We start from the raw sequence: 19,824 nt of genomic DNA, 5'->3' as shown, positions 1-19,824 counted from the left end.
AATCCTATTTTCAAATGCTTCCTCAGATACCTCTTAACAGTGTATCCCAAGCCAAGTCACTTAACTTCTCCCCGAGTCTCAGTTTTCTTGTTCATAAAATGGGAATAATAATGGCACGTGCTAAGTCATGTTTAAGTGAAAATCAAAGAAAATAAAGTATGTAAAGTCCTATATAAATTTCATCAATTATTATTATTACTCCTAAGCTGTGCTCTGAGGAATGCTGTCACTAATAGGATAAAACTCTTCCATGTCTTAGGATAATTAGAGCAAGGTCAGATCTCCTCAAAAGGAAATTATTCTCTTCCTTTACTCAAGAACCTTTAAAGGAAGGAACCCATCCTCTAGATGTCACCTACCATGGCTCTATTGGATCAGATCCAATCCAGGCAATCTTGGTTGTCCATGCTCAGAATCAGGTCTCAATTTAAATGACCCCCATTGGACTTAGGGGACTTTGAGTCAGGACATCTGAACACCAAGTCCAAGGTCAAATTTAGAGTCTGGAAGACCCGAGTTGAAGTTTTACCTCAAACATTAGCTTTGAGGTCCTAAGCAAGTAACAACCTCCTGTCTGACCCTCAATTTCCACCTCTGTAAAATGAGGGTAACAATACCACCTACCTTCTTGACTTTCCCCATCCCTCTTAATTCCAGTAACTTTCTTTTCTTGATTATTTCAGATTTATTCTGTATGTAGTGACACAGTTTGTTGTAAGTCATCTCCCCCATTAGATAGTGAACTCTAGAATACATGCAGTCTTTTACCTTTCTTTGAATCCCCAGTTCTTAGCATAGTACAGTGCTTAGGACATAATAGGTGCTTTAAAATGTTTATTGACCACTTCTCAGTGTAATTGTGAGGATCAAATGAGATAGTATTTTAACAGGTTTTGTAAATCTTATACTGGTATTTAAAAGTGAACTACTTTTGCTTTTAACTATTAATATTCATACCCGAATGAGAATCCTTTCTTCTACAGCATCCTTGGCAAGAGACCATCTATTTTCCACTTTAAAATCTTCAGTGAAAGGTACAAATATTACCTCCTGCAACAGCTCATTCCATTTTTGGATAGTTCTGTATTTTAATAAATTTTTCTCTCAAATACTCAATTATACAAATGAACTGAGATTTCCTCAATGCAAGAGTTCCCTTTAATGATTCTGATTTTAACCAATCTCTTCCTGTTCATTTGGTGGAACGCTCAAAAGTTCTTCAATGAGAATATATCCAACCTAAAGGAGATCTTTCTTCTTCATTTCCTCTTACTATCATGAGAGTTGTGGTAGAACATTCTGGCTCTCCTTCTTTATTCCTTCCTCATTCTTGACACATAACACTTATCTTTGCCTTTCTCATAATTCCCTGATGATGTTTTTATTCCTGTTCTTTGGAGTTGCTAATTGTTTATGTGTTTCACCCTGCCCAATGCCTAGCATGCATCTCCATTGCCCTCTAGATAATACTCATCTTTAGTTCCTCAGAGGCAGTGTCTCATGTCTCATTGTCCTATAGCAACAAGGATAAAATGTTTGTCTTGAAAAAATGGGCCATTCTTTCACAGGAAGCCTAGGGTCAGCAGAAGAGCTCTGCAGTTTCCCAAATGTAATTCAGCCTGATCTTGTTCAACTCAAGTATATCTGTGGTCTTCTTATCCATATGTACTGTGTTGGACAGATATATATATATATATATATGTATATATAATTAGACCAACTCTACAGAGTTTCTATCCAATTGCATATTGAAATCCAGGCATTATACATTCCTCATCCACTTAGCTTCTTCAGTGTGGATGGGCAGATCAAATTCTTTTAAATGAAAATGAATCTTTTCTAGGAGACTCTATAATATCCTAGATAGTGATACAATTAGTACAAAGTCTCCTACATACAGTAGCATCTGTAGATCCTCACTATTTACAAGGAAGTTATGGTCTACCTAGATTCTATGCTAAACTACCTCTGTTGCAATGGTGAATATCTTAGGTGGCAGTATGTAAAACCTAAATTTGTTTCTTCAGCTTTCAATCATGATTCCTGGTTCTGTCCTCTAGGGACAAGTAAAACAAATCAAATCCCTCCTCCATGTGATAGCCCTATGCATACTTGAAGATGGCTATCCTACCCCCTCAAAGTCTTTGCTCCAAGCTATGGATTAATAGTTCTTTTAATTTTGCATGGCACACTCTACATGCCCTTCACTATTCTAAGTCTCCCTTCTTTAAAAGTTTGTACTCTGTGGGGACTATTGTGAGAAAATGTCTTATAAACCTTATATCATAATATAACTGTTACTATTATCATCCCACCCACCTCCCTTCCCCAGACCCATTGAGTCAATATGGTACTCCCTAAATTCAATTGTTCCTGGATCAATTCTTTACTAGCCCCATCCTGGTTAGCATTCTGTAAGTTGCCTGTCTCTCCAAAAGGTAGTCCAGGGAGATGAGAGCTCACTCATGTTGCATCAGCTCCTAGTGTGGATCTCAATAGCATCTTAAGGTTTGCTAAGTACTTTACACATATTATCTCACTTGAGCTTCAGGTCCCCAATCTTACACATTGATAAACTGAGGCTGAGAAAGGGTAGCTAGATAGCACAGTGGATAGAATGCTGGGTGTGGAGCCAGAAAGACTGATCTTCCTGAATTCAAAACTGCCTGGGACCTTGTACTCCCCTCAGGCTGAGAAGTCAAGCAATTCCACCCAAGCCATGGCCCTAAGCCCTGCTACTTTCATATTAATCTCCTAGATTCACAGAGTTCTAGATGTAGAAGTATCTTTAGAAATCATCCTTCAACTCAGTGTGGAAAGCACTAGCTTTGGAGTCCCTTCACATTTCCTACCTATATGACTTCTCTGGGTCTCAGGTTCTTCATTTGTAAAATAATTGGATTAGACTAGTTGGCCTCTGGGGGTCCCTCCCATTCTGTAGCCAAGATCCTATGAATCCTTTCATTTTACATATGAAAAAACTAAAGTCCAATGAAACAAAGTGACTTCCCCAAGGTTACACAACCAAGGCAAAGCAGGTTTGGAAACACATTCCAAAACACCATTCCCCAGTACTGAAATCTCCCATGTCTCTCAATTCCCTGCAGAATAAACCCCAGAGAAAGAATGGCATTCAAAGACTTCACCATCTCGACCCAATCTACCTTCCCCATTTTACCTGGGATAACTCCCATCCATGGTTTCAATGAAGGAGGAGAAGTAACTCAATCTAAATGGCTTAAATGAGCTTTCAAATGAGCTCCCAGCTTTTTAGGACAAAGTGAGTCTCAAAAAGGCAGCTGGAATCAACAGGCAGCGGCTGGCTTGCAGAGGCAGGGAACACAAGGCTCTGACCTGCTAAGATGGTATCATGAGTTTTTCCCTGGGGGTACTTCAGAAGAACTAATTTCAAGAAAGTAAAAAAGAAAACAGCCCGTACTGCTTATAGCTGTTTGAATTCTTTGAGTATAGGACTGAAAAATATTTGTTATTCCATTTGTTAAGAGCTGGTTACAAAGATCCAGGCTTTGTTAATAAAGAGCTTGATCTGGCTCAGAGAATTCCAGTCTGCATCTTTTGAAGTCCTTTCACAAGCTATTTTTCAAGGGATCAAAGACCATTCAGCTGAAGCACTGCACAGGCGCCATCTTGTGGCCAGTCTTCCATATTGAGTCCCAATACCAAGGAGGCTGGAGAAATACCAGTAACAATGAGCCTGGGTTTCCAATCAAACACAAACCCAAGCACACTGGGGTCATTCCTACCGACAAGTCTTTGTTCACACTGGCTCCTTTGTCTAGGATGCTCTCTCTCCTTCCCTCTGCCTACTCAAGACTGATAAGTCTTTGAAGGTACAACTTAAGAAATCTAAATAATAACTTAGCATTTATACTTAGCATTTATAAAAAGCATTTATAAGCACCTTAAGGCTTGCAAAGCAATTTGATCTTCACATCAGCCCCTGACATATACAAGAAAATGTAAGAACCTTCCTCTAACGCAGATGCTATTATTATCCTCCATTTACAGATGGGGAAACTGAGGCTGAGTGACTTACCCAGGCTTACGTAGCTATGCATCAAGATTTGAATTTGGGCAAGAATTAGTTGAATTTATATCTTTCTGACTCCACCACTCTATCCACCTGCCTGACTACTAGACAGAACTTTTTTTGAAATCCAAGAATCCATCAGACCAAAAACAAGTTGCAATCCTGAATCCCAACATTTTCAAGCACAATTTAAAGAAACCAGAAGATAACACCCAGGTAGGCATCACTCACTTAAAATAAGACTTCTTTTACTCACAAGGCCAGGACAATGAAATATCTGTTAAAGCCAATGAAGAATATCCATGACATGGAATGAGGCGATGGGCATCTAAGATACATTAGAGCAGGGATTCTTGGGACTTTTTGGTGTTGTGAACCCCTTTGACAGTTTGGTAAAGCCTTTGGAACTTGTCTCAGAAAAACACCTTTGGATGAATAAAATAAAGTATAGAAGATTGCAAAGGAAGCCGATTATATTGAAACGAAATAATCAATAGATGGATTTATATACACACAACATTAAATGTCTCGGACCTCAGGTTATCAACCTCTGTTTTAGAAAACAAAGTTGTTACCATTTTTACAGTTACATTAATAAGTTTAGAGATACAGAGATATTGCAGAACAATATTTCAACATGAATTTGTAAGATAGAAAGAACCCTAGGAAGGAAGTCAGGAGATTTGTGCTCTGCCTTTATCTGGCTATGTGAGCTTAGGCAAATGATAGTATCTCTGGGCCTGTTTTCCCAATGTAAATTTAGGGAAATGGACTTTCTCTAAGTTGCTTTTCATCTCTAAACTTATATAATTATAACTAAAGAATTGTCACAACTGGGTTCTCTAAAACAGGGGTTCTTAACCTACGGTCGGAGAACTTTAAATGCACGAATGGATATCTACACACACATATAATAACTACTTTATTTTAATATAATTAGCTTTCTTTGTCATCCTATACACTTTATTTTATTCATCTAAATGGGACAAGGTGTAAAAAAAAAAAGCCTAGATTTGTAGTCAGAGATTTTGTTGTTGTTGTTGTTTGGTTGGTTTTAGCTATCTGACTCTGTGACACCTTTTTGGAGTTTTCTTGGCAGAGATACTAGAGAGGCTTGCCATTTCCTTCTCCAGCTCATTTTACAGATGAGGAAATTAAGGCAAATAAGGTTAAGTGACTTGCCCGAGGTCACACAGCTAGTTTGTGTATGAAGCCAGATTTGAACTCAGGAAGATGAATCTTCCTGACTCTACACCTGGCATTCCATGGACTATGCCACCTAGAGACTCTGGTGTGAAATTCAGCTACTTACTACCTATGTGGCCTCTACTAAGGTATTTCACCTCTCTGAGATTCAGTTTCTCTCCCTAAAAATGATAATATTGAGTCAAATGTTCTCAGGGAACCTTTCAACTCTTAGTCTATGATCCTATGATCCTTGACTAGAGATTGTAAGGGCTAGTTTCCCCTCCCCATTCTTCCAAACAAAATATTCCCAGTGAACTGTTTATCTTTTTGCTTGCAATATGAATAATTTTTTTCCAGTGTAAGACTAAACTGACAAATTAGTTCATTTTTTTTCAGTCAAGATGAGGGATTTTTCTTTTCCACTCAAGTAGAATAAAGTAATTAGAGCTGCAGCAATGTGAAAGAGTTCCCCTCTCTCATGTTCTATCAACTGAGAAGAAACTCTCCTTACTTCCTGATCATTCTTCATCCTGAAATTTAACATTTTCCCCCCCGAGTGTGAGGATGAAAACAAAGTGTTAGTAATAACACATCTTAAATATCTTAAGATGCCTTGTACCAGTCTAAAAGTTCATCACTCCTTGGTGCTCACAAAGCTGGCATTCTAAACAAAAGAAACCTTTCCCTGAATAAATAATTTTTTATAAAAAAAAGAAGAAAGACAGAAAAAGTGAAGGGTTTAAAAGAAAAAGCTGTAGAAGCACTATTAGTGCTGTTCTTTTTTGGTATAAGTGCCATCACGAATCTCTGCATTGTTAATGAAAAATTCTCCTCCTGCCTCCAGAATTATATGTAGACTTACTTACTCATTATAGTTGTTAGGGGCAAAAGCTCTTACAATGAGGTCTTTCAGGCCCGGTCACTTCAAAGGTTCTCGAGAAAAGAAGCCTTGGAAGAAAACCAAGTTCCCAACCCCATCCCCAATCTCCAGGCTTCCAAAAACAAAGCAGATTCCTGTGACCTGGTAGGGTGAGGCAGGGGGTGAGGGGGGTGGGGGGTTGGAAGTAACACTGACCCAGATTTTTCAAATCTCCCTCTGAACTTCTGAAATCTCTAGTGGAATTTTACCTCTTCTTATTGCAGAAGCATGAGCATCAGGGCATGAGCAATGTGAACAGTCACATTAATTAATGATTAATGAATTAATAATGAATGAAGTTATTCAAGGAGCCAGTCAGTTAGCCAGTCAACAAGCATTTATTAAGCTTTTACTATATGCCAAGCACTATACAGAGAGCTCAAGCTACAAACACAAGCAAAAAGAAAGACAGTCTCTGTTTTCAATGAGTATCTATTCTAAAAGGAGAAGACAACAAATAAAAAGGTATGGAAAAGCTCCCTCGGGGAAGGTAGGGGATGCATGGGGAGGAAAGGGATCTGCTTTTCATGGGGATATAGGGGCAAAATGCAAAATATCAGAAGTTGAGCTGGGAGAAGGATACAGAGTGGCATTCCTCAAAAGAAAGATTCATTGAGGGATTCATCCAGGAAAGAAGGTGGCCCCAGTATGGAGGGATTTACCAGGGCAACAAGGGGAATGAAGGGACTTCCAAGGTACTATTTACATAGTATTTAATACATGATTACTGAAGTCAGTGCTGGGAAAGGGGTGCATGGGTGGGAGGTGGGGAGTTAAGAAGGTAGGGGGACAGGAACTGGACTAGGAGGAGATAAGGTATCACCTCTGATCCTTACCACCTATATGATCTTGGGACAAGTCACTTAACCACCCTGGGTTTCAGGTTCTCCATATGCAATAAAAGAAGGGAATGGACTAGGTGTAGTCCCTGAAAGTTCTAAATCTTTGATCTATGGCATTTGGTAGGTAGAGGTAAAGGGTTTAAATAAGGGACCAGAATGGGCATGGATTGTTCCAAGGATGATGAGTAGAGGAGTATTCAGAGAAAGGCAACTCTCTGTCTCTCTCTCTTTTTAAACCCTTATCTTCTCTCTTAGAATTTATATGAAGTAGCAGTTCCAAGATGGAAAAGCATTAAATGCTAAGCAAGTGAGGTTAAGTGACTTGCCCAGGATCACCCAGCTAGGAAATGTCTGAGGCTAGATTTGAACCCATCTCCATCCACTGAGCCACTGCATTGTGCCAAAGGCAATTTTCTTAAACATGGAAGCTGGAGGTAGACTTTCAGTGATGGGAACGCAAAAGGTCTCCAAAAGCTAGACCCTGCTGAAGCTGAAAATGACAATCCACCTGTGAGGGAGCCTCAAAGAGCTAATAAAAGACTTGGGAAAGGAAATACTCTGAATGAGCACAGAGCCTTTTGAATGTTTGGTTCTAAAAAGATTTATGAATTATAAATCATAAAGTTATAGCCTTTAACATTACAAAGCTACAGTCTGGCTAGAGTGGAGTGTTGAGAAATAAGATGATGAAGATAGTTTAGTACCAAAATTTTTAAAACCTCGATGGCCATGTTGGTGATTAAGGCCCATGAAAAGTACCCCAAAGTATCAAGGGCAAGCAGTTAGGGGGCTGGGGAGGGTGGGATTAAGGCAAGAAGAGAGACCTCTCATTAGCAGGATACTCCAGATACCCGTGGCTACTACTGATGAAAGAGTGTAAGTATTAACAGTTACTGAGCCCTGGGACAAAGCCCAGATCACATTGCCCACATTATGACTCTAGTGTTTGGACTTTATTCTTTAGGTGACAGAAAGCCATTGAAGGTTTCTGAGTGGGAATGTAAGGAAATGAAAATAGCATTTCTAGATGTATCTGGTGCTAGCAAAGCCAATCCTATGTGACTAAAAAGTCTAGAGTTTATCACAGATGATTCATAGAGCCCTAAACAAATCACATAGAATAGCTACCTAGTGGTGCAGTGGTTAGAGTACCAGACCTGAATTCAAGAAGATTCATCTTCTTGAGTTCAAATCTGACCTCAGACACTTCTTAGCTATGTGATCCTGGGCAGGTAGATTTAGCCCTGTATGCCTCAGTTCCCTCATCTGTAAAATAAGCTAGAGAAGGAAATGGCAAACCACTCCAATATCTTTGCCAAGAAAACCCCACAAGGGATCCCAAAGAGTAGGACAAAACTGAAATAACTGAACAGCAACAATACCCCTTCTCCTTCCCTCCCCCCACCACACACATGCAAAAAAAAAAAAAATTCATAAAAGTGAAATCAGATTAAAAATGAATATGTATGAAAGAGGGTGGTGAGCCACAATAGGGAAATGTGCATCTTTCTTTGGTAAAGGTATGTAGATAGGTTAATTATATATTTATGGTGATAGGCTGATGAACCATGAATTGCCCAGGGGAGGCTCAGGTGCTTTAAGATCTAGCCCCTAAGGACACTATAATCAGAGGGAAATGAGTCAGGAAGTGACTGGTAAGGAAAATAAGGAGAGTGGAGAAGAGTGAAAGCAACAAGTATTTCAGCAAAAAGAACTTTCAAAGACTTTGAATTTAAACAGAGACATCAATAGGAAAAAAAAAAAAAAAACGGCAACAACAGAAGAAAATATAGCCTCCAGATCTAGTGAATGAGTTCAGGCATCTAATGACTGAATTATTATGAAAAATAAAGGAAAATGGAACAGGATTTGATGAGACAGAAGATCGCAAAGAATTCAAGAACACAGGACACGACATGCTGCTTCTGAATAGTTTAAAAGAGAAATGAGTATTGTGAGGTTATATTATACACAGCAAAAATAATGAACAAAATAGAAAAACTTGAAGGTACAATGGTAAGCTTCAGCAAAGAAACAAAAGAAAAAATAATAGCCCTGGAATGTAAATATACAGAAGTAAAGGACAACCTAGAAGAAGAGAAGCAGGGTGATAGAAGGGTGGATCAATGAAATAGATTTGGGGTAAAGGACAGTAGCAAGATAGTGTTCAATAAGCCCAAAGATCCCAGTTTTGGGGACAAGAACCCATTACTTAACAAAAACTGCTGGGAGAATTGGAAAACAAATATGGAAGAAATTAGGCTTAGATCAACATCTTACAAACTATACCAAGATTAACTCAGAGTAGGTAAATGCCTTAAATATAAAGAGGGAAATCGTAAACAAATCAGGTGAACATAGAATAGTATACTTGTCAGATCTATGGGAAAGGAAGGAATTTAAGATCAAGCAGGAGTTAGAGAATACTACAAAATGTGAAATGAATAATTTTGACTATATAAAATTAAAAAGTTTCTGTACAAACAAAACCATTGCAAACAAAATTAGAAGGGAAGCAAAAAATTGGGGAAAAAATTATAACAAAAACCTCTGACAAAGGTATAATTTCTCAAATTTATAAGGAGCTAAATCAATTGTACAAAAAAATCAAGCCATTCTCCAACTGACAAATGGTCAAGAGACATGAATAGGTAGTTTTCAGATAAAGAAATTAAAACTATCAATAAGCACATGAAAAAGTGTTCTAAATCTCTCATAATTAAAGAAATGCAAATCAAAACAATGCTAAGGTACCATCTCACACCTAGCAGGGATTGGCTAATACAACAGTAAAGGAAAATAATAAATGTTAGAGAGGTTGTGGCAAAATTGGAACACTAATGCACTGCTGGTAGAGTTGTGAATTATTCCAGCCATTTGGAAGGCAGTTTGGAATTCTGTGCAAAGGGCTTTAAAAGAATGCATACATATATGCCCTTTGATCCAGCAATACCACTACAAGGTTTGTACCCCAAAGAGATAATAAGGAAAAATACTTGTATGAAAATATTCATAGCCACATTCTTTGTGGTGGCAAAAAAAATTGGAAAACGAGGTATTGTCCCTTGGGGGGATTAGGTAATGGATGAACGAATTGTAGTATATGCTGGTGATGGAATACTATTGTGCTATAAGGAATGATGACCTGGAAGATTCCTATATTAACTGGGAAAACCTCAATGAACTGATGCAGAGTGAAATGAGCAGAACCAGGAGAACATTGTACACAGAAAGTAAGATATTGTGGAATGATCCAATGTAATGAACTTTACTACTAGTAGCAATGCAACAAGTCAGGGCACTCCTAAAAGACTTAAGGAAAAGAATGCTAACCACATTGAGAGAAAGAACTATGGGAGTAGAAATGCAAAAGCAAAACACACAATATCACTTATCATATGTATGTATGGGTATTGATTTAGGGTTTAGACTTTTAAAAACATCTCTATATCAAAAATGAATAATATGGAAATAGGTATCAAGTGATAACATTTGTACAACCCAGTAGAATTAATTGTTGACTCTGGGAGGTGGGGGAAGGAACAGGGGAGGAAAAGAAAATGAATAATGTAAACATGGAAAAATATTTTAAAATAATTTTTTAAAAGAAGAGAAGCAATAAATAATGACATTAAATGAAAATATGCTCATGTTGTAAGCAAAGCATATTGAACTCAAAGACAGGATGCATAAAGACAAACTAAAGATCATAGTTCTCCTAGAAGTACATGAGGTGACAAAAATATCAACATCATAATGCAGAAAATAATAGAAGAGAATTGACCAGAACTTCCAAACATAGAAAATGAAATCCCAATTGAAAGAATTCATAGAACACTTTATTTAAAAAGCTCCAAGATATAAAATGGTTACATTTAACAATTAAATTCAGAAACAAGAAGTTGTTTAAGCCATCAAGAGAAATATCTCAAATACAAAGGAAAAGCCAATGCAATAATGCAAAACTATTTTGCATCCACTAGAAAAATGAGAAAATAGGATAATGTATTCTTAACAATGTTAAGCTTGAGATGTAGTCCAGCTTGACCTATCTATAAATCTGATATTAATCACATAGGACAAAAGATATTGAATATCTATTCAATAATAAAGAAGTGTTTGAAACATTTTTAGAAAGAAAACCATAAATGAAGATATCATTTGCTTCTCAAATACTCCAAACCACAGAAATGCAGGAATGAATGAAGCTAGAAGCCAGAACAATAACAGCAACTGAATGACAACAGGGACCTGTAAGAGACTTCTTTCTAAGAGTTCACAAAAAAGACAGGAATAAAGGTGGTGATCTGATAGAGGTAATAGTGAAGAGGGCTATAGGAAGCATTTTTGACAGAACTGCCTGACATTTTGTCTTAAGGTGAATCAATGGTTGGTTTTGTTTTTTTTTGGTGGGACTATAATACAGAGAAATGGTTAGTAAAGGGAAATAAGAACCTCTCACTGGCTTAAGCCTCGGGGATTTAGTGCATAGAAAGTCTACTTATCCTGGGAGATAGAAAGTTGGAATATCTAGGGGCAACTAGCACATGGAGGAGTGGGAGATCAGGGATACAGGGAGGAGATTTCATGGGAACATAGAAAAAAGGTCACAAGAGGGTATAGTTCAGCAGTGGGCTTTATAATCAGGGACATGAGAAGGGAAGAAGGGCCCCTACCAGGGGGGCAGTGTCCTCTCTGATATTTTCAATAACTGAAATTGTTCTGGAAGAGAGGTAATGGAAAGGGGAATCCAATAGAGCAAGCTCTACAAAGAAATGGCAGAAAGTGCCTAGAAGGAGCCTTTACTGCATGAAGAATACAGAGAAAAGAGATCAGAGAATTTTAGGAGTCATGAATCAGAGAATAAAAGTCTCATGTAAACAGAGAATATGGAAAAAGAAGAGAGTGAGAGAAATCATTTTTGGAAAAGGAGTAACCCTGCCAAAAAAAGAAATTTAAAAACTAAGGAACAGAATTCACTGAAGGGGAGGAGAGAAAGGGGAGATATATCAAACAAGAAGAGGAAATCAGAGTTGAGAGGAAGAAAGCCAATGGGAACAGGGTCGCCTTAAAAAAAGATTAAAGTAAAATAGAAGGAAATTGAAAATGAAAAACTTTTGCACAGTCAGCATTAATACATCTAGGGAAAGAAGGGAAATGGCTAAATGGGGGATAGGGGGTGAGGTGGAAGTCTTTGTATCATATTTCTCTGATAAAGGTTTGTTATTCAAGTTTTAAAAATTAAGAAATATATATGTATATATATGAATAATAGTCATTCCCCAATAGACAAATGATAAAAGGATATGAACAAACAGTTCTCAAAAGAAGAATTACAAAGAATACACAACCACATTTTAAAAAATGTTCCAACTCACTAATAATAAAAGAAAAGCACAACAAAACAGTACTGATACCTCACAACCTGAAAATTGGTAAAAAGAACAAAAAATGGCATCAGTCAAAGCTGGATGGGTTGTAGAAAGATAGGCACACTAATACATTGTTGATAGATCTGTGAAATTGTCCAACCATATTGGAAAGCAATTTGGAATTATGCTAAGTGACTAAAATGTCCACACCCATTGAGACAGAGACTCCCCAAATGGGCTTATACCTCAAGATAGCCATTAATAATAATAATAATAATAATAATAATAATGATAATGATAATGATAATGATAATAATAATAAAAAGTCTCCATGTACTCCAAACTGTACTTTTTGTGATTGCTAAGAATTAGAAACAGAGCAGATGCTCATCAATTGGGAAATGGTTGAACAAACCATGGTACACAAAGGTAATGGAATATTACTATGCTCTAAGAAATGATGTGTATGATAAATATGGAGAAACATGGGAAAATAAAGAGGAAAATAAGCAGAGCCAATAAAACAATAGGCATAGTAACTGTAACAATATAAATGGAAAGAACAACACACAGAAAAAAGTAAATGAAACGAAATTATAAAGCTCAAATGAAACTCAAATGGAGAGATATGAGAAGAAGCCCCTTATCTACCCATTTGTGAAAATGAGCTTAAGATTTCACAAGTATCGTAAATTATGTTTTTGGACTTTTTCAATATATCAATCAGTTGTAGGTTTTTTTTCTTTTTTTTTTTCTCCAAAAAAAAATACTACTTATCATAGGAGATGACTTTTGGGGAACAAAAAGTAGGAAATGACTTATAATATTATCGTGTTATATGAAACAGAAACTATCAATAGAAAACTTTTTTTAAAAAATGATGATGAAGGCAGCTAGGTAGCTCAGGGGACTGAAACCCAGGCCTAGAGATAGAAGGTCCTGGGTTCAAATTTTCCCTTAGACACTCCCTAGCTGTGTGACCTTGAATAAGTCACTTAATTCCCATTGCCCAGTCTTTGTTGCTCTTCTGCCTTGGAATCAATACACAATACTGATTCTAAGAGGGAAAGTAAGGATTTTAAAAAATGATGAAAGGGAAAGTTTCAGAGAAACCTGGGAAGGCCTGTATAAACTGAGGTAGAATGAAGTGAAGAGAACTTTGAACCAGGAAATGATTGGTATAATGACTAACCATCATTCACCAAAGGACTGATGATGAAACATGATACTTCCCTCCTGAGAAACAAGGGAAGAGTACAGAATGAGATCATTTTCTGACCTGACCAAAATGCAGATTTGTTTTACTCATCTATACACGTTTATAACAGGGGTTCTGTTTGTCTTTCATTTTCAGTAGGTAGGGTAAAGGTTGAGGTGGGAGGGAAATTGGATTTTTGTGACTGAAAAAATACAACAATTTTTTAAAATAAAGTATTTTGATAATTGTATTTCAATATCTAAAAAATAGAAATAAAAGAGGAATTTTCATGATTATTTGAGTCTTATATAATACTACCTAACAAAACTTACATCAGTCACAGACCAGAAATGTAATGTTTCCAAAGCCCGAAGACTAGAACAATTACGTGCATTTATCACATTTTAGGACCAATTGTAGCTGTACTGCTACAAATGGCCCACCAATGGTTGGGGTGTCAGTGCAAAATCACAAACACACTAAGTTATTGATTCAGTTCAATATATTAAATGAAAGTATGTGAAAGACCTCATGCCAGGTATTGAAAATGAAAAGACAAAAATGAAACAGACCATATGTATATAAGTTTTATATCCTCTTGAGTGGCTTTCTTACCCTGGAAGATACAACATGTACACAGATGAATATAATATAAAGGGAGAAAAAAAATAAGGCAAGGAAGAGTTCAAAGTATTCTATGGAAAATTTGAGAAGGGAAAGCACACTATTACCTAAGGCAGTGATGTTGAACCTTTTAGAGATGAAGTGCTGTGCCTGCCCACCCCCCCAGAGACCAAGGGCTGTGCTCCTCCCCACCACCATGGGCCAGGCACACCCTACCCCCTCCCTACCCCACAGAAGGGAGAGAAGCGCTCCCATTGAGCTGCTAGACAGAGGGGCGGATGAAGTGAGGAATGTCCTCAGCGAGTACAGAGAGGGGGAGGAGATTGGTCCCAGTGCTCCACTCCCCTCCAGCTCTGCCGCTTGTGAGCCTCCTACCTTACCTCCTGTGAGCTCCCATTGGGCTGCTGGGCAGAGGAGTGGGGGATGTGAAAAAAATGTCATCAGGCATGGTGGAGAGGGAGAGGGGAGCAGCTCTGCCCAAGTCCTTTTGCCTTTCTAGTAATGAACTGCGGGGAGGGCAGGAGGAGGAAGTGGCCATGTGCCCACAGAACTCTCTGTGTGCCATCTTTGGCACCTATGCCACAGGTTCACCATCACTGACCTGGGGGGGGATGGAGAATTGGGAGGAAAGAATTTAGAATTTTATATGTGGAAGGGTCATAGTCTCATTAATTTAGAGGTGAAAGGGCTAGTAGTAATAAATCAAACCCCCTCATTTTATTCATGACAAAATCAAGTCCCAGAGAGACTTACCCTGAGTCACTTAGTTAGTCTTTAGCAGAACTGGAACTAAAGTCAAAATGTCCTGGTTCCTGTCCAGTGTTCCTCTTGATACCAGGCTGCCTCTTTGAGATAGAAACCTCTCATAAATGTGTGACTCAAGGACCAATGGTAGAGCACAAAAGCAGAAGGCATAAGAGGATGAGCCAAAAACCTGGAAAAGAGCAAACACTATAATTCCTTCAGTGATGAAAAGAACCATCACATACTTGGGAAGTTGAATGTTTGGACCTAAGTCTTTACATTTATGCTGATTACATTTCATTTTTCGAAAATATTTTAGAGGAAAGGAATGGACAAAGAATATCTATTAAGAAACCTAAGATAATTTGCCTTTGTTACAGTGAATCTGCTATAGCTGCAAGGCAACTAGGCTTTATTTTAGCAATTAAAATTTGATAGTTACAAAAGTTATGTTAAAAATGTTTAAAATTTTTTTAAATAATGTTAAGATTATTTTTAAATGTGACTGAAATAACACATAGAAAAAAAAAAAACATGGCCATAGTCTGTCAGTCATTCTACATTAAGTACCTGCTATATACCAGGGATTGTGCTAAATGCTAGAGATACAAAACCCAGAGCTAGGAAGACAGACCATACTTCTTTTTTAATAGTCTTGAGGCTTAAAATGCTGCTGTGCGTGAATAATACATTCAATATATTTCTGTTTTATTAATTTAGCCACAATAATTAGTGATAGTCGGGATACCAAAGACTAAAAACACAATCCAAAGTAAATTAAGGTTAACAATAATCCGTTAAATTTAAGCAGTTAAGATGGCCAACACAAAAAATTCAAAATGAACTATTTACCATTAACTATCCAGTTTGGTAGGTCAGACTTCCCCCACCCCCTCAATTCATCAGCTTTTCATTTAGAGATAAAATGGGGCAGTATTAATGAATGAATGAAAAAAGATTCTTTAAGCACTGCCAAGCAGTGAGGAGATTAATAGAAAAGGAAGACAATGCCTGCTTCTAAAGAGCTCACATTCTAAGTTGGAGAGATAACACTGCAAGGTGGATGGAAGGCTCTGACAGTCTTAAGGGTACAATCCTAAAGAAAGATGGCAAGGCCCAGGGCATTACTGGTATTATAGATCAGTGATGGGCAAATTACAGCCCATGGGCCAAATGTCACCCCCTGAAATGTTCTATCCGGTCCCCCAACATTATTCCTCATCTGACGAATACAATGAGTAGGATACAATACAATGAAACTTCCAAAGAGCTGCCTTAGAAACAGACTGACAGATGAGCATTTCCCTTCCTTTGGCCCCTCTTTAAAAAATTTTTCCATCACTGTTATAGATTAAAAAGCTGTGACTAAGGGTCTAGAGGACGTAACAGCAGGGCAAACAGCAAGGACCATTCACCCTCCTTGTTGGACACTGACCCTGACCCCCACCTCCCTGAAATGATAAGAAGGCAGGAGTGAAGGGGAAGGAGAACCTCTCCACCATTTCCCACTGGGTCTGCTGAATGTGGAAAGAGAAATGGCTTGGGATTTCAGCAAGATGTATGTTCGAGTCCTGGCTCTCACTTTTACCAATCATGTGATGAATAAACAAGCAGCCACAATTTCCTCCTTTGTAAAATGGAGAAATAATAATGGTATCATCTGCTTACCATGTAATGTCATGAGGAAAGAGAATAAACATTTATATAATGCCTACTACGTGCCAGACACTGTGTTAAGCTCTTTTTAGCAATATTATCTCATTTGAAAGCACTTTGGGTTTGTTTGTAAAGTAAAAAGAATTTGTATTTTCAGATTAAAATAATTTAAAAAGTCAATTTGATACAAGTCCAATGACTGTTAAAATGCTAAGAAAATTATTCATTTGAAGGACTTCACTTCCATTGCACATATAGGAATATATGCATATATATGTGGAGAGAGAGAGAGAGAGAGAGAGAGAGAGAGAGAGAGAGAGAGAGAGAGAGATACCAATAAATAAAATGTTAAGAGAAATTTTCATCATTAGCTCAATGCCTAAGGACACAACATACACATAATATTTATTGACTTGGACTGAACCTAATGTTTGAATAACCTTTGAATAAGAAGTTCTATTCACTGTACCATAGCTTTCCACCTGCAAAAGAAGGGAGATGATACCTACTTCACAGGAGAATGTGAGGAATAGCTATAAATAGCCACACTGTCGGATTTACAAGGCACCTTCTTCCTCTGAAAGTCGTATTTATCTTCTCAGCCTTCTTGTGAAATAGGAAAAGGCAGGTATTTAGTTCACTTCCCACAGGCTAAGTGACTTGTCCAAAGTGATGCTGTTAGAAAGCCATACATCTCCCACCTCCCATTTAGTGGTCTCTCTACCCACGAGCCAGGAGTGACTGCTTATAAAGGGATCCGTGGCTGTGTGAAATACTCCATCAGCTGAAGAACTCCATGGGAAGCTGGAGACCCATCCCTTGGTAGTGGTGGTGGACAACAGTGACTGAGTGAGACACACACTTTCCAAAATGTCCAATGCACTGAGTTAGTTTTGCTCCACTATATTCAGTTGTTACAAGAGATGACTCTGTTATGAGGGGAGGGAGGTTATTGGGAAATGTAGAGTGATGTTTAAAAAAAAAAGGAAAAAACAAGAATTGTATGGAACAAGAAAGTAGCACAACAGAGAGAGAGTCAGTTGTCAAGTTGGGAATCCAGGATCCAGGAATACATCCTGATTTCAAATTCAGTCTCTGATGCTTCCTGGCTATGTTACCCTGGGCAAGTCACTTAACCTCTGTTTTCTTCTGTTTCTTCATTTGCAAAATGGAGGTAATTGCACTTACCTCTAAGGGTTGTTATGAGGATCAATTGAGATAATAATTGTAAAAGTTCCTGACATGGAGACAGTGAGGTGGCTCAACTGATTGAGAGCCAGGCCTGAAGACAGGAAATCCTGGGTTCAAATCTGACTCTCAGATACTACCTAGCTGTGTGACCCTGGGAAAGTCACTTAATTCCCATTGCCTAGTCATTAATGCTCTTCTGCCTCAGAACCAATAGTGAGTATTGATTCTAAGACAGAAGGTAAGGGTTGATGTTTTTTTAAGTGTCTGACACATAGTGAGCACTCTATAAATTAGCCGCTATTTTTATGATTACAATGAAAAGAGAAGTGGATTTGGCATCAGAGGAAATGGGTTCAAATTCTGTTTCTGTCACATAATGTCCATCATAAGGCCACAATCATGTAAAATGAGGGACTTGGACTAAAATTCCTCTAAGGTCCCTTCTGGCTCTAATGCTAAGCTCTGCATGCTGAGACCCTGTGAAGAGAACATCAAGAAAACATATTTTTTTAAAAAAAATGACATGCAGCATAAATGGTCAATGTAGTACTCCCATTTGGAATGGAAGCCTTATCATATATCATATCGTAGGAACAGATCCTGTATTCCTTGTTATTGCAGCAGGAGCCGGACCTTGAGGTCCCCCTCTTCAATCCCTGGTGAGCCTTCCAATGACCAGCCTCATGTTGCTTTGCTTTGGGGCGCTGCTAGGCTCTCTCTCGCTTCGATGCTCCATGTTATTTTGAACAAATTAAATCATGCCAATTTTGTTGATGTCATTCATCAAGTATTTTGGGAGAGGGTCTTCTATTCAAGGTGCGGGGCTAGATGATGAGGGAGAGCCAAAGATGTAGAGGCTGGTTTCTAGGTATGAGCAATCCAACAAGGGTCTGTATGTACATGAATGTATGAACGATGTGGGCAAGTTCAGATCCCAAAAAGTCTTTCTGATTCCAATCCCTGTGCTCTATCTACTGTGGCACCCACCTACCCTTGTGCAACCTAGCTATTGCAAAAGCCTAGTTCTACAATCCCTTCCCAAAGGATTTTATTTTACAAACAGGGAAATTAAAGATGAATCTCCATCTTCACTCACATCTGCACTCCATCTACTGTGCCATCTGGATTATTGCCACAGACCCTAGGGCAGTGAGGTGGCCTGGTGGATCAAGTGTTGGGTCTGCAGGCAGATTCATCTTCAAGAGTTCAAATCAGACTAGTTGGGAGAACTTGGGCAAGTCACTCAATCCTGTTTGTCTCAGTTTCCTCATCTGTGAAATGTGCTGGAGAAGGAAATGGTAAACCATTTCAGGATCTTAGCCAAGAAAACCCCTAAAGAGTCATGAAAACTCAAGCACAATTGGAAATGAGCAAACAACAAACCACAACAAAAAGATCTGCCAATACACAACAATAAGTTGGGGAGAGGGAGGTAGAGAGAGCAAATGATTTCCAGGCAAAACAACTCCCAACCATGTGTCCTCTCCTATCGCCATGCTTTTGCACTGACTTCTCTCTTCCTGGAAGGGGCTCCCTCCTCGCCTTTGCCTTTCAGAATCTCTGGCTTTCTTCACTGCTCAGCTCAGACATTATCTCTTGCAGGAGGCTCTGCCTGGGCTCCTCAGCAGACAGTCTTTCCTTCTAAGGTTACATCCCATCTATTCTGCACGTGCCTACCTATTTACAGACTCTCTCCCATTAGATTGTAACTAATTCCTTGAGGAGAAGCACTGTTTTGGACCATGTTTTGTTTTGTTTTTTAATTCCTTTCATTTAGTATGATACCTGACAGGCAGAACCTGCTTCATAAATGTTTGCAGATTAAATGTTCATCCAACTTGACTGGCCTGCGGAGTTCTTATGGGGAAAGGGCTAAAATGTTAGACCATGGAGGGTCTTGGATGCCAGATAAAGGAGCATAAATATTATTCTGCCATCAATGGGTAGCCTGAAGAAATTTTTTGTGTGTAGTGAAGAGGCACGAGAAGATGATTTTTAAAAAGTAATGATAGGGGGACGCAAGTAGGTCCTGGCTTCAA

The sequence above is a fragment of the Gracilinanus agilis genome, chromosome 3 (genome assembly GCF_016433145.1).
Source record: "Gracilinanus agilis isolate LMUSP501 chromosome 3, AgileGrace, whole genome shotgun sequence".
Taxonomy (NCBI): Eukaryota; Metazoa; Chordata; class Mammalia; order Didelphimorphia; family Didelphidae; genus Gracilinanus; species Gracilinanus agilis.
The sequence above is the reverse complement of the archived record's forward strand: the minus strand, read 5'-3'. Positions refer to the sequence as shown.